Source organism: Lonchura striata, chromosome Z (assembly GCF_050655825.1).
Source record: "Lonchura striata isolate lonStrDom1 chromosome Z, ASM5065582v1, whole genome shotgun sequence".
In the NCBI taxonomy this organism is placed as follows: domain Eukaryota; kingdom Metazoa; phylum Chordata; class Aves; order Passeriformes; family Estrildidae; genus Lonchura; species Lonchura striata.
The window spans coordinates 66700293-66714247 of record NC_140740.1 but is presented as its reverse complement, the minus strand read 5'-3'; the positions used below and the strand labels follow the sequence as shown (position 1 = coordinate 66714247).

The window sequence follows — 13955 nt, the reverse complement described above, 5'->3', positions numbered from 1 at the left end:
GAGATGCATACAATAAAAAAAGAAAGCATTCATGTTTGCTGTTGATGCTAAGGGGGACAGTGCTGCCTTGACCCAGGTGAAATTACAAGATGTTTGGCTGGAGAATTGCAACATAAAGGTACTTTTAAGCTTTGTTACATAAGTGTGTTGATGGAAATCTTCATATTGGAACATGTTAGATAAACCTGTTTATCTCCAAGAAGAAAACCTCAACCTTATTAAAAAATGTTCTAGGTTTCATATGCGCCTTGTTTAATGAAAGCTGAGCTTCTGAGAGTCTAATTAATTTTCAAATAACCCTTTTATAACCAATTCCTTAATTAAAAATTTGGTTTTGAAATCCTTTTCCTATTTTGAAGGATGTCCAGTTACCATCCATGATCAGACTGTTTCTTTATATGATTGAACTAGTCTAATGAGTATTCCCCTTGTAACAGCTTGTCTGAAATTTTTGCCAGTCCTCTGCATAAGAGAAGTGTGTAAACATTTCCTTTGTGGTTTTGCCTCATGGTTATCCTTTCCAAGAACAAGCTGCAAATCAAGTTAATTGTGGCTTCTGTAAAATTTCTCTCACTACTGCAATAGTTATCACAGAATCATAAAGTAATCTGGGTTGGAAAGGACCTTAAAGATCCTCTAGTTCCAACCCCTTTGCCATGGGTCCTCCACTAGACCAGGTTGCTCCAAGTACTATCCAGCCTGGCCTTCAACATTTGAATGGGGCATTCCTAATTTCACTGGACAACCTGTTCCAGTGCCTCACCACACCTACATGCTTTTTTAAGTAGTCTCTGTCTATCCTTTTTGTAGGCTCCCTTCAGGTACTGGATCACCACAATTAAGTTGCTATGAAGGCTTTTTTTATCCTGGCTGAATAAACCCAACTCTCTCAGCCTTTTCTCATAGGAGAGGTGCTCTCATGAAAAAGTTTCTTCTGAATAGATTCAGCACAGTACTGTCTGAACAGACAAGAAATCTACATTTGCTTGGTTCCTCTGCACTGTTAACACCCAAAGTAAGAATTTTGCAAGTGGGTCTTTAATGTGGGCTTAAAATTTTGGCCTTGACTGTTGCTATCTATGTGTTTACATCAATTGTGAGTAAAAAAGGTAGGATTTCAAACCAGAAGTCTCCTAACAACAGTCTGTTCCAGTCTGACATGCTCATCACAAAGGAATATATCACCTCTGAACTGCTTTAGAGCTGGAATAACCTTCAAAAATAAGCAAAAAAAAAAGTAATACTGGTTATGAATTAAGACAGGTTTTGGCATATGTGTGCCAGAAAGACTGAAACAGCTGGATGTGAATGGTTTTAACTTTCAGTATCTACCCTTATTCTCTGGCTTCTTTTCAGCATTATGAGTCATGTTTCTGCACCAGAACTCCAACTCAACAGAGTCATAGGATGTTTTACAGATTTCCTCAGGATCACATAGTTTAATTTGCTAGACAGGCTTACTTAAAGGTAAGTTTATTATCCAGTATATTGTTTAGACACTATAAAATTCGTATCTCAGTAAAAAACATTCACTATCTTTTACATTATGTCAGTACTAACTTAAGACAAGAAATGAATTTAAAAAGTGATTTTAAAATATGAGGTCTTTATCATCAAACTCAGGTTGTGATAAAGGATTTTTAATAAAAAGCTTTATTGGAAAAGACACTGACACACTTCAAACCCAAATATTCTTTTCTGTCTGATATTACATTTCACATATACTCTAAGAATCCTGCAATCTGCACTGAATTCTCTTATAATCTGCACACAACAACTTGGACAACTAAAAAGTAAGAGTAATAGGAGGCTCAATTTCTACATTTTGTATAGTTGCAGAGATAATACTGTTTTACAAGCTTTTAGCTTAACAAATAATCTTCAGACTAATTTAGTGATGTCTTGTTATTAGGGTGATTGCAATGAAATTTAGTTTATCAAATAATTTATTTTGGAATACACACCCCTTAGAGAGGCTTATTTATTTTTCTCAGGAAATTGCACAGGCCTTAGCAGCTGAGTTAGCTCTTCTGCATCCTGAGCAGAACCCAGGAAGAAGCCTCTTGCTCTGGGGCTATTTTTGAGGGAAGTTATGTTACCATTTAAGTGTGCACTAACCTATAGCATGTATCCATGGGTTACTTTACATTGATATAATACAAACAGAACAGAAGTCCAATCCACTGAAAATTTAAGTCATGACACACAAGGAAAGACAGGCAGTAGGGAAGGTGAAGATGGATTACAGCGTGAGGGGATTTTACTAGCAGCAACAGCAGAATCTGAACTGTAGCAGTAACATTTCCTGCAATATTGAAAACTGTACTACACATGATGCTGCAGATGCCTTGGGGCAGAGGTTTGCTTTACCACTGTGAGTTAAAGTGCTTATGCACCTGAGCAGTCTTGCTATCTCCAGTAGCTACAAAAAAAGATGACATTACTTTAGTTCAACTGTACTTGCCTGAGTTTTGCATTATTCTAGAACTCTCTTTTCAATAATGTTGTTGTTGCCTGCCCTAATGTAAAGCAACCTTACAACCCTATGAGCACATCTAAGTTTCTTCTGCCTCTGCTACCAAGTTAGGTCCAAACACCTGTTCTTGGATCATTTTCAACTGGAAATACTGAAACACAATGTTCCAGGATTATTTCAAGGAAACCTGCTGGTGTTCAGCACCATTAGGCCAAGATTCTGAATTTCAAAATGAATCAAGGTCTTATCTAAATTTCAGCAATCACAATCAACTAAAGAAACATGCTATCAAACCGAGGAATCCCCAGAGCCACATGCTTTGTGTTCAGACATTCTGACACAGTTTAAAGTGACAGGTTTTTCCCTTGATGCCAACAGCAGCTAGTCATGTTTAACAGTTACAAATGCACAAGATGAGTCAAAGACAAAATCTTTGATTCATATCTACTGATGTCACAAACATGCTTTTTAGTTCAAAATGTTATAAAAATCACTCCTGTTCTTGAATGACACAGAATGCCACACAATTAATAGATTTGCATTGGGTTTTCTGACAATAATATTTATTTTCAACAAAAGAGAAACATGGAGGATGGAAGCAACAGAGAGAGATTACTGGGCTGAAAGGAGACCTTAAATATGAAGTGGATAGGAATTTTATCTACATTAGGTCATGCACAAGTATTACATATATTAAAGCCTCTCATTTAACAGAAACTCTTACTAAGAATTGCAATTAAAGCTATGCATACATGTTTAGGCGCAGAAATGTGGCCCTGTGTCACATTGATAAAAATAATTTCAACTTTTGGATCAAATCCAGAACTGCAAATACTGGGACAGAATAAAATCCAATAAATGAAATTAATTTGCAGCACAATTGTGAATATTATTATTATTATTCCAGCACATACAACCAGATATGTGGTGCATGTTTTATGTGCACATACAACATTGCATGAAGATATTATAAAAAAAAAAAAAAAAAAGGTCTGAATTCAGTGGTAAACTGACATATTTTTATTTATTTGTGGCTGCTAGATAGCCAGCTTTTTTTTCATAATCACATGAAATTTGCCTGAAACAATGTAGTGTATAGACATTCACTTTGGCAAAATAAGAAGCTAAAAATTTTCAGGAAATCTTGCTAATCTATACCTTTAAACATTCATATCCATCACTGGGTACCGCTAACTCCCAGGAAAAATATAACACACACATGTGCTGGGCAAGATGCACATTATAAAACCTTTGTCAATTCTGAAAACATAGAAAAAGTTTTTGTACCAACTAAGATACTCAATCTCGAGCCATTGCTTACTTCTTTGGCTCACACAGACTTTGTGGATTTTGACAGGGAAGACTGTCAAGCTTTCAGCATCCCATTTCTTGGCACACATGAACTCCCTCTGCTCAATTGCCCGTGCTGTTAAGTACATATATACATTAGAGAAATGTTAAAAACTTTTTTCTCAAGCACTGGCATTTTATTTTTGGTTAAGAGGTTTGATTTGCTCTTATTTTTGTTTTTTTTTCCTTTTCCTAAGGATCAGAATCACTGAGGCTGGCTGGCCCCTCTGGAAATCTCTAGTACCATGGTGACTTGAGCAGGGTCGGCCACGGCTTGGATATGGCCAGGACCATATTGAGTCAGGTCTGAATATCTCAAGGAGGGAAGCTCCCCAACCTCACTGGGAAATTGGTGTTCAAGTACCCTCACAGTAATAAGTTTTTCTTATATTTTAAAATAATTCCCTTTATTTCAATTTCTATCCATCACTTTCTGTCCTATCACTGCATACACTCTGGCTGGCTCCATACATACAGCTCCAGGCATGTCGCTACCTGGCTCCAACATCTTTACCCTCCCATCAGGTATGGATGCACATTGGTAAATTCCTCCCCCAAGTCTGCTCTTATTGAAAATAAAAAGCTCCAGCTCCACAGTTTAAGCTGCAAGCCCTTCATCACCTTAGTTGTTCTTCAGTGGACTTGCCCCAGTATGTTCATGTCTCTCTTTTACCCAAGAGCCTAGCACCGGAGACACCACCCAGATGTGTCTCACCAGTGCTGTGGACAGAGAGTGGGCTACCTCTCTTGACCTCTTGTAATGTTCTACCTGATGCAGACATGGGTGGCTTTTCGTCTTCTTTGCCACAAGGACACTGCTGGCTCATGGTCAGCTTGGTGTGAGTCAGGATTCCCTGTCAGCCTATTTCTCCATCCTGATAAGGTCCCTTGGGAGGCAGCACAACTATCTGGTGTATCCATCAATTCATTCCACTTTTTTAACTAATTAACAAAATTGATGGTATTATCAGTCTTTGCTTGTTATCACTATCTGACACAGAATTGATGGCAGGTATGAGATTTTTAATAAGACAATTATTAGAATAACTCTACTAAAAACACTTGCATTTTGAAACCTTAACTCTCAAGCCTGAGCATAAATCCTTCTTTTATGAGTCACTGATTTCTACATTTGTTATTTTACTAGGTTTGATATTTTTCTGCCATGTCTGTTCAAAACCTGTCACTGTGTGTCAGCTTGCTATGGCAGTACAGTGGCTGGTACTATGTGCTACAGCTATGGAAATTTTTGTTGAAATCTATGTTACAGCAGAAGGGGAACATATGTTTTCATTATTCCTTTTCAATAGCTTTAAAAATAATTATGTAACTTTTAATGTACTTTCACCAGGTTTTCCCCCATTCCCTTCTGACAACAGAAAGAAAACCTCAAGACCAAAATTACTGTATGCTTGAAGATAGATATTGACCAGACAGAAGGTAATGGAAGATTTCATCAACTGACTGCAGTTGCCGAAGGAGCAGGAATATATTCTGCGAATATTTTTTATAACATTTGCGCCTGCTTTCGGCAGGCGCTCTGTCGGCGGCGCCTTTTGCTGCCGAGGGATGCGCGGGGTGCCACAGCAGCGGCCAGCCCGGGGAGGACGGGCACGGGGGGCATGGTCTGGCCGGCCCACGCTAGACGGCAATGCCAGCGCTGCGGAGCGGGACGGACACCGCCCTTTGCCCGCTGCCGCGGCCGCGCAGGGCTTCTGCGCCGTGGCTGCAAAAACCTCGCTGAAATGCGAGCCACGGGCGGTGGGAACACCGCTGTCCTCTCCTTTGGGGCCGCAGTGCTGGAGACAGCGCCAGGGAGATGACACTGCTGACCCTCACTGCGCAGAAATGACTGCAGCATCTGATGCACAGAAAGAACCGGCCAGAGGAAACAGTAGCTGCACAAAAGACTCATTGCTCGTTGCTACCCGACGAGGTGGTTGGCACCCTTTGCACCATGAGCTTTTTGTCTCGTTTTGTGTGATTTCAAGAAAATCACACAGATATTGCTGTACTAATGTTGTCTGTGACAATATTTTCTCTGATTTCACACTGTCAGTTTTTAAACAAATGTCCTTGCATTCTCACAGCAAATGTTAATTTATTTCTATGATCTGTCCCCAGGGATTACTCACCACAAAGGAAAATTCCAGAAGAGTTTTTCCAGAAAAAGCAACAAAAGAGGCATTAAATTACATGCAACTTATTTATTTACTGTGAGGCCTCATAGTGTATCTACTCCAACAATTATGCCCTCATGAGATGAGTCAATAGCAGCAAATGGAAGACATCTTATCTAGGTATAAATTTGATAAGAGAGAAGAAGCAAGACACTGCTTGAAGTGCAGTGTCCTTTTTGTGGCAGTGGGAGAGGATGAGGCAGCCACGAGGATTCTGCCACAAAGTGGAAAATTGGTCTAATAAGATTCTCTGTTTATCAAAGAAACATTCATTCCTCCTGCCCATACTGCCTGGTGAGCCTTTCTGCCTACTAAGGTGGGACTGCTAGGGACTGGTTTTCCAGTGCAGGAATGGTGAGGTAGGGAAGCTGGCTGAAAGTCAAAAGGGAAGAAATTTTAAAGAGATATTTCCAAGTTCCTGCTGTTGGCATTTTGTATGCTGACTGAATCATGTGGAAACACATTTCTAATTTGTTATTAATAGAATATGCTCAGTAAAATATTAACAAACTTAGATTATGTAACCAATTGAAATTTTATACATAGATAGCTACACATCCTGATGACTGAATTAAAAACTGCTCATTTTGACCAAATTATTTCTTCATACTGAAGCACATGGCCTGACTACAGGTAAATGGAAGAAACAGGTTTTAAAAGGAGAAAGAAACAAATGCTAACTTATGACAAATGGATCTATTTTTTCTAAAAGTTGAAGGAAGATTCTCAAAAGTTTTCCTTACTGAAGATAGTGTATGTCTTCTGAGGTCAAACATCATTCAGTCAACCAGAGAGTATTCACAACTCTTGGCAAACTTCCTTCAGGTGTTTGTCCAGACCTAAATGAGGAAGCAAGACTACCTTGAGACTATTAAGATGAAAAAGGATTGCTTTTAAAGCAAGGCTCACATAATTCTGAAAGTCTACAGGGAATATTAAATTCCATTAAACCTATCTATCAGCAAACAAAATTAAGAACAACCTTATGGTGAAACAAAGCTGGTGAATCAACTGCAAATCTCTTTCTAGAAATTATATTTTAGTCTTTCTGGAAGACTTCATGTTTCTTGTATTAGGAATTCTAGAGTTCTTTTACAATTATTTTTCAATCAAGCCCAGTTTTTATGCAAAAAAACCCCAAAAATGCAGCCTTCAAAACATGTTTCCAGTGAGAATTTTCTATGAAATTCTAGTTTTTTATTACTGTTGTTTTTTCAAAATTATTCATATTGCTTTCTCAAGTGTAACAGTAAAATACCAATTTATACCGTATTATTTTTATACAAATGTATTAAAACATTTACCATAGCTATATGGTAAAGTTTTATTCTCTGCTAATTAGAAGGTCAAAACATCTTTTTGCTTTCAGTTGCATGGTGAATAATAGCAATAGTGCAGATCCCAGAATAAACACATCGTAGTATGCCAGATTTTCCTCAAGAGTTTAGATACAATTATGGAGAATAAAATGAGAGGTTTGCTGCTCATATTAGAAAACAACAACAGGAAAAAAAAAAAAAGAAAACAAACCCAAACCATTATTTGAGGAGCCTGGAAGCTTGAAATTTAAACTTGGAATTCAGGAATCCACAAAAAAATTACCAGACACATTGAGAGTACTGTTGCTGGCTCCATGCACAGCTCTCAGATGCAAAAGGTACATAGGCACTGGTTCAGCAGCACAGGTATGCTGTTGGTACTACAGACCATGTTATAAAAGAATCTTTTTAATTTTCACAATTATCCCAAAGTATCAAAACTATACTTGCTTCTCAAAGACTTTTATAGCAAAGTGTTTTTGATATCCCTTTGGATTGTGGCTTTTTTGTGGAGAAGAATGAATTCTTTTGGAAGGAGTATCACAAAGTGTCATCTCCTGAGTTGTATTTGGTGCAGAGAAAACATACATAGTATTTCTGTATAAAACAGGGACAAAAAAGTTGTAAAACATTAAGCACAATAATTAAGTTCATGAAGCTTTGTGAAAGAGTTATTTATTAGATGTGTTTGAATCTGAATGGAAGAGCTGATTTTGTTTCTGTGAGATTTTAAATCAAAAGGTCACATCTATAAAGATTTTAGAATAAAGAAAAATGAGAACTTGGAATTTTAAGATGAAAACACATAGAGAGTTACATTTTTTAAAAGTGAAATATAAACCATTAGTTAGATAGTTTTGGAGACATTTGGTGGATTTAGATTTTGCTGAGCTTTTGATTAAGAAGTAAAACAGGGCCCTACTCAGGGCCTCTAGTTTGAATTATAGTGCAAAACATTGTAGGACTCAAACCTGAGTCAAAGCTTAACCAAAAGCAGTGCAAGTCAAAAGCTTCACAAATTGAACAATAACCTTCACATGTTCTCTGGTGCAGCTCTCTCCAGGGCTGCAACTGCTGAAGCACTATGAACAAGAAGCAGTCTTGACCAGGACATGTTTTCTTTCAAGAAACACCAAAGACAGATTATGAGAACAGAACTGCAACATCAGATATTGTATATGTAGTTCTGTTTACACATCAGGCTCAGGAATTTCTCTGTCTGCCAAATTTTTCCCAATTACTACCCATTCTGCAATAATAGCCTGTAAACTCAGAGCTGAATTTCCAGATGTAAAATCATCCCACCTGTGAAGTGAATTCCTGGCATTCTTTTCTAAAGCACAACCAGGTATTTAAGCTTTCAGAAGTTCTTTTTACCACATATTTCCTTTCAAAGAGTCTACTTGACCACAGCCTTTTGAAAGGATTTCAGAAGGGACCTATAAACATTTAATATGAGCAGCACTCCTGTAAAGAGAATGAAAAAAAACAGAATTAATTTGAATTGATGACTGCAGATTTAAAACAGCCACTGCCTTCTATTCTGCTCAACAGATATGGATATCAGATAGGATACAACAAAATTTGCTGTACTCTTGAAAAATGAAAAATAACATAAACCTACAATGGCCTCTATTAATGTTTCAAAAGCTTTTCAAGACTTTCTGTTCAGTGCTGCATTTTCAAAAACTAGCTATCTTTCTCTATAACTTAAAAACTCTAGCAGTTTTGGTCTTAACCAACAGCTAATGCTAAGACACAATAACAAGAAAGAAATCTTTCCCCAATAATTTGATGAGTACATCATATTAGTTTTTCATTTCAGTGCCAAGAAGCAAAGTAGTTGTGCTGGGGATATGGAGATAGACACCTCCATATCCTAAAGATGTTATGTTTTATGCAGAATGAGCCATGCATGATAATAATAAGCATGAAATGACATGGGAAAACTGCAAAGGAAGGCATGTACTCTCTCCTCATGCCTTTTTAAAAAACTACTATTTCAGTTTGCTACCTAAAGGTATAGAAGGCTGACGAAGTGAACCCTTCTCTATGGCCTCCAAATTGTTCTTAGACAATAAAAAAATTTAGAGCTTCAAAAATAGATTTGTGTAAACCTTTAAATATTTTCATACATTGTTATTATTATTTAGACCATGGTTTCCAGCTGGAAAAGTATTATGTAGACTTGTCTGCTAGATATGATGACCTGCATATTCCAGCAACATACAGGCAAATCTTTGTGCAATTCAAGGTTCAAAATCAGTTCCAGGATTACCTCTTTGTGTTTCCTAGTCTGAAGTCCTGTTATCCTTGGAAACTCTTTTACACTGAAGTTTTCTGTTTTATTTTCCTCTAATGAGAAGGGGAAATTGATAAATATTTTCTCAAGAACTGGAATGCTGGGAGCCATCTGTACTTGCATGTTTATATTCCATAATGGAGCTGGCTTTTAATTTTCATTTTCTTGTGAGGAGAATAAATAACTGCAGGGGGAAGTGGTAAGAAAGGTCTGATTATCTGCCTACACCATCTTTAGTCTCAGTTTATAGTGTGGCCATTGATCTAGCAAAACAAATATTGGTATCACAAATAAAATAAATCAAACTCAATTACTGTTTTCCAGTAAGCCATCGTAAAAAAAGAATTTTTTTTAAAGGACACTTGGAATTTTTCTACTGTCCTAATGGAATTATTCAATATCATCCATAATTACAGTAAGGTAATATTTAGACACAGATGAACACTGGACATAGAGAAGTCAGTTCCAGGTAGGTTGAGGTCAAGCAGGGGTGAGCTTTGAGTGCTTTAGCAGCCTTAGGATGATGAATGAGTCGAGCAAAATGTTTGGTGTGGCAATTTTTTAATTCCTTTTTCAGAACTTAATTCACTAGGATTCTTTAAAGAGTACATGCACCTGTGATGAGTTAATTTGCTATTTATGGATTCCATTAAATCTAACACACCAGATGACATTTCCAAAAGACTACAGCGGGGATAGAATATGAAAGATCATCCTGGTCTCTTTCATGCCAATGCATATTTCTAAATTGCTTTCTTTTGGGAAATCAGTCACATCTGTCTCATCAATTAGACCAAGAATTCACAAGCTAATTGCTCTGACATGCTCCTAAAAGGCTGAATGATATTTAGACAGGAAATCTAAGCAAATCAGAAAGAGCTCTCAGGAACCTGAGGGAGGTCCTAACATGCTAGGGGTCATTAGCCTACTAAACCAAAACTAGGACATCTAAGTCCACAGCCTCTAAAGGTGATGTGCCCTCCCAGGCTTACAGGCATGTAGAGCTTTGAATTTTTCCTGACACCGGTGCTAAAAAAGATTTGTTTCCCCTCATCACTCAGCAGGATGGTAAAGAATTTTCCTTCTCTCTTAGAAAGAGAGAAAGGCACCTGCCATTCACACTCTGAAGCAGTTGGCTTGTTGCAGGAAGCTTGAATCTATCTGGGCTTTTTGGAGATGTTATCCATTGTAATGGGGCTGATGTCCTGTCAGATGCAGCAGTGCGAGAAAAGCAGTGCTTGCTCTTGAATGGACTCCATATCAAAAGACCAACTACCAGAAACTAAATGGTAGTTTACAAATTCTTTATCAACTTGTAAAAATGATGCTTTATTAATGTAGTTATTACCAATTGCCAGTTATTACCAATTATGTAATTTTGTTTGTTTCTTTGTTTATTGCACAAAGAGCTGTTAGGTAACATAATCAATTTACTAAATCAAAGTGGTAAATTTTGAAGTCTTCATACTGAGAATTGGAGCTCATATTATTCAGTGAAACAGGACAGAGAAATTGCACAGTGTTCCTACTATAAAAACAAAGAGAATCAACAGCCAAGTGATGGTTCCCCTTGTCTGTCACCAGCAAAGACCTTCTGCTGGCAGAAGTCCAGGCCTAGGTAAGCCAGATTTCCACATCTACCACTGTCATATTTCTAAGAAATTCATGCTGATTGCTTTATTAGCATAAGAAACTAAGAAAGATCAAAACCAAAGAGGTTTCATAGCTCAGTCCAGACATTAAGTAGCTGTAAGGAGAAAAAATTCCATGGCTGCTATGAGACTACATTTTTCACACTCTCCATAAAAATTTAAATTAAAAAAAATCCCACTTGGCACTAGGATTTCTGAATTAATACTTATGCTATGTACTCTTTTTGAAAAACATTCTTGTAAAAGTTATAGAGCTTCTATTTGCTTTCTCAATGTAGTCTTAGACATCACTAATAGATTACTTTTGGTATGCAATCTGCAATTACATCTCTTCAAAAGAGACATCGTCCTCTGCCGTGACTCGGATTTGAACCGAGGTTGCTGCGGCCACAACGCAGAGTACTAACCACTATACGATCACGGCAAGCCACCAGAAAGCTCCAATGAAAAGAGATTTTTTTTTTCCATCCTGCTCTTTAAAATGTTGTATAAATGGTGCCATCTGCAGTTTACATTGAGTCTTTGCAGCAGCTTGGTCTAAACATTCTCACTATTGATCATCTCGAAATTGCTTCCAGACTTATTTTGCCTTACTTTTAATCATCCATGTTTATCAGAATTGCCTAAAAAAAAACCAAACAAACAAAAACCGGGATTGTTATAGTATACTTTTCCCTGGCCCTTAAAAATATTTTCAGATTTCAGCGGGCAGAAAATATTTCCTATTTTATTAGGCAGAAGAGAAAATAAATTGCTAGTTCTTTCAAATGAAAACTGCAGCAGAAATCAAGCTACATAATATACAAAAAGATTATAATAAGGAAAAATTCCAGGGCACTCAAATCCTATTCAGAAAAGGCAGCCTGGTTTTTTTTCTCCAGTTATATTAATTGTTTTAATACAAAATGTTGTTGCTTAATTGCCTTGGAGACCACAGCAGCAGCACCACTGGTACATGTCCCACTGAATGTGTGAAGAAGGAGAAAGACATACCAAAAATCTTATTAGACTGTAATATGCAAGACCATTAACATGTCTTCAGCATGTCTTCAGCATGCTGATATGTGGATTTACTCTGGATGAATGTCTGCACTGTAGGATAATTCATAAGTAGATTATGCAAAAGGAATATGAGGCTGGGAGTTTAAAATGCAGCTTTATTGAATGGACTCTGCTCTGCTCTGCTCTGCTCTGCCTGAGGAGCAGAGGCTCTCACTGCCTCCATCTCAGGGTAAAACATTGGTACCTCTTGCACTCACATGGTGGCCCACTCTCCCTCTGCTGCAGGAGGGAAGGAGAAAGTATTTCTTTTTGGCTGTTGATGGGGTCACATGGAGCAAAAGAGCTCTCTAATGGTGTTTTGGACTGCTGGACTTCACCCTATAACCTTCCTCAATGGTGTGATGTGACCAGAATAGCATTTTTCACTCAAGGGTCAGCATACCATTCCACAAAACAGGAAAATGACATTGCTTAACATCACGGAGGTGAACAAACGTAGGAAAAAAAAAACCGTATTCGGTCTTATCTTCTCTGAAGTTTCTTATTATAGGCCTGTGAAGGCAGAGTTATTGGAATATTGATTGAATTTCCATATGTATGGCTTTAAATAACTTCAGGTTTTCTAATTTCAGATCTTTCAGATCTCTAGTACTGGTTACTTGTCTTGAAGTAATAAAAAACTTAGGTTTTGGGTGAGTGCATACAGATTTCTTCTAAAGACAGAAGTCAAGTAAACATTATAGATATAGGGCTTTGTCCATGGCATCCCCCTTCAAAGCAAGGACATTAAGTTAAAATTACTGCAGGACTCCTTGAGGTGCTTTATAACATGATAATCAGGAGATTATAGAGATTTAAAATGTGGTTTAAATACTTGTAGCTGTGATGAGACAGGCTTTTTACAAACTCTGGAACATGTATTGATCCACTATAGTGTTAGCTCCCACCACAGTCATAGGGGTGCTTCAGTTTTGCAGCAGTGAAATTGGTTTGCTAGATTCCCCTCAAAAAATATCATGTGATTTTTTTTCAAATCTGAGTCTCAGAGAAACAACTACGAAAAAAGCCCCACTTCTAGTTCCATCTTATTGTATGAAGTTTACAATGTTATGTAATGTGTTTTTTGTAAAGTTGGAGTCATTTTATGTACAATTATTTTTTATTTCAGATTTATCTATACATGAGAATATAATACAACAATTACATTCATAAACCTGTAAGATCAGTACACAAATTTTTGAGATGAGAAAACAAGCAGTAACTACTGGATAACAAATTATAATTTCATTACTTGTTCTACACTGGTACTACTTTTCATTTAATCTCTACACATCTCACATTTTTTGGCATTCATTAGTATTTTTTATAATTTCTATTAGTAAAATATTATTACTGGTTACTATTTTTCCCTGAAAGAAATGTTAGTGCACATGAGCATGCTTTGTGAAGTACTTGCTTAGTTGTGCAATTCTCTGCCATTGAGTTCAGCCTTTTTACCTTAGGCTTAGAAGACAGCTGTGAAATTATTACCAATGTAACTGAAAAGATAATCTTTCAAAACAACTACTTTTTCAGTTAACTCATCAGTTTTGGATAGAACATTTCCTTGTTCAGGATTGGCTTGTCTGGTCAAAAGCAAAAAAAAGAGCAATCTGAAGAAACAGACTCCCCCCA

At 37.2% G+C, this 13955-nt stretch overlaps 1 long non-coding RNA gene and 1 other non-coding gene across 2 annotated transcripts in view; one reads left to right on the top strand and one right to left on the bottom strand.

The window, feature by feature from the left end:
* Positions 1–9937, top strand: part of LOC146763874 (uncharacterized) — a 40023-nt gene extending 30086 nt beyond the window's left edge. The window contains exon 2 of the long non-coding RNA XR_014951644.1: positions 1357–9937. This is a non-coding gene — a long non-coding RNA (uncharacterized LOC146763874). The remainder of the gene's footprint in view (positions 1–1356) is intronic.
* A 1694-nt stretch (positions 9938–11631) lies between these two features.
* TRNAH-GUG (transfer RNA histidin (anticodon GUG)) lies at positions 11632–11703 on the bottom strand. The gene has a single exon. It is a non-coding gene; the product is annotated as a tRNA-His (tRNA).
* Between the last annotated feature and the right edge of the window lie 2252 nt (positions 11704–13955).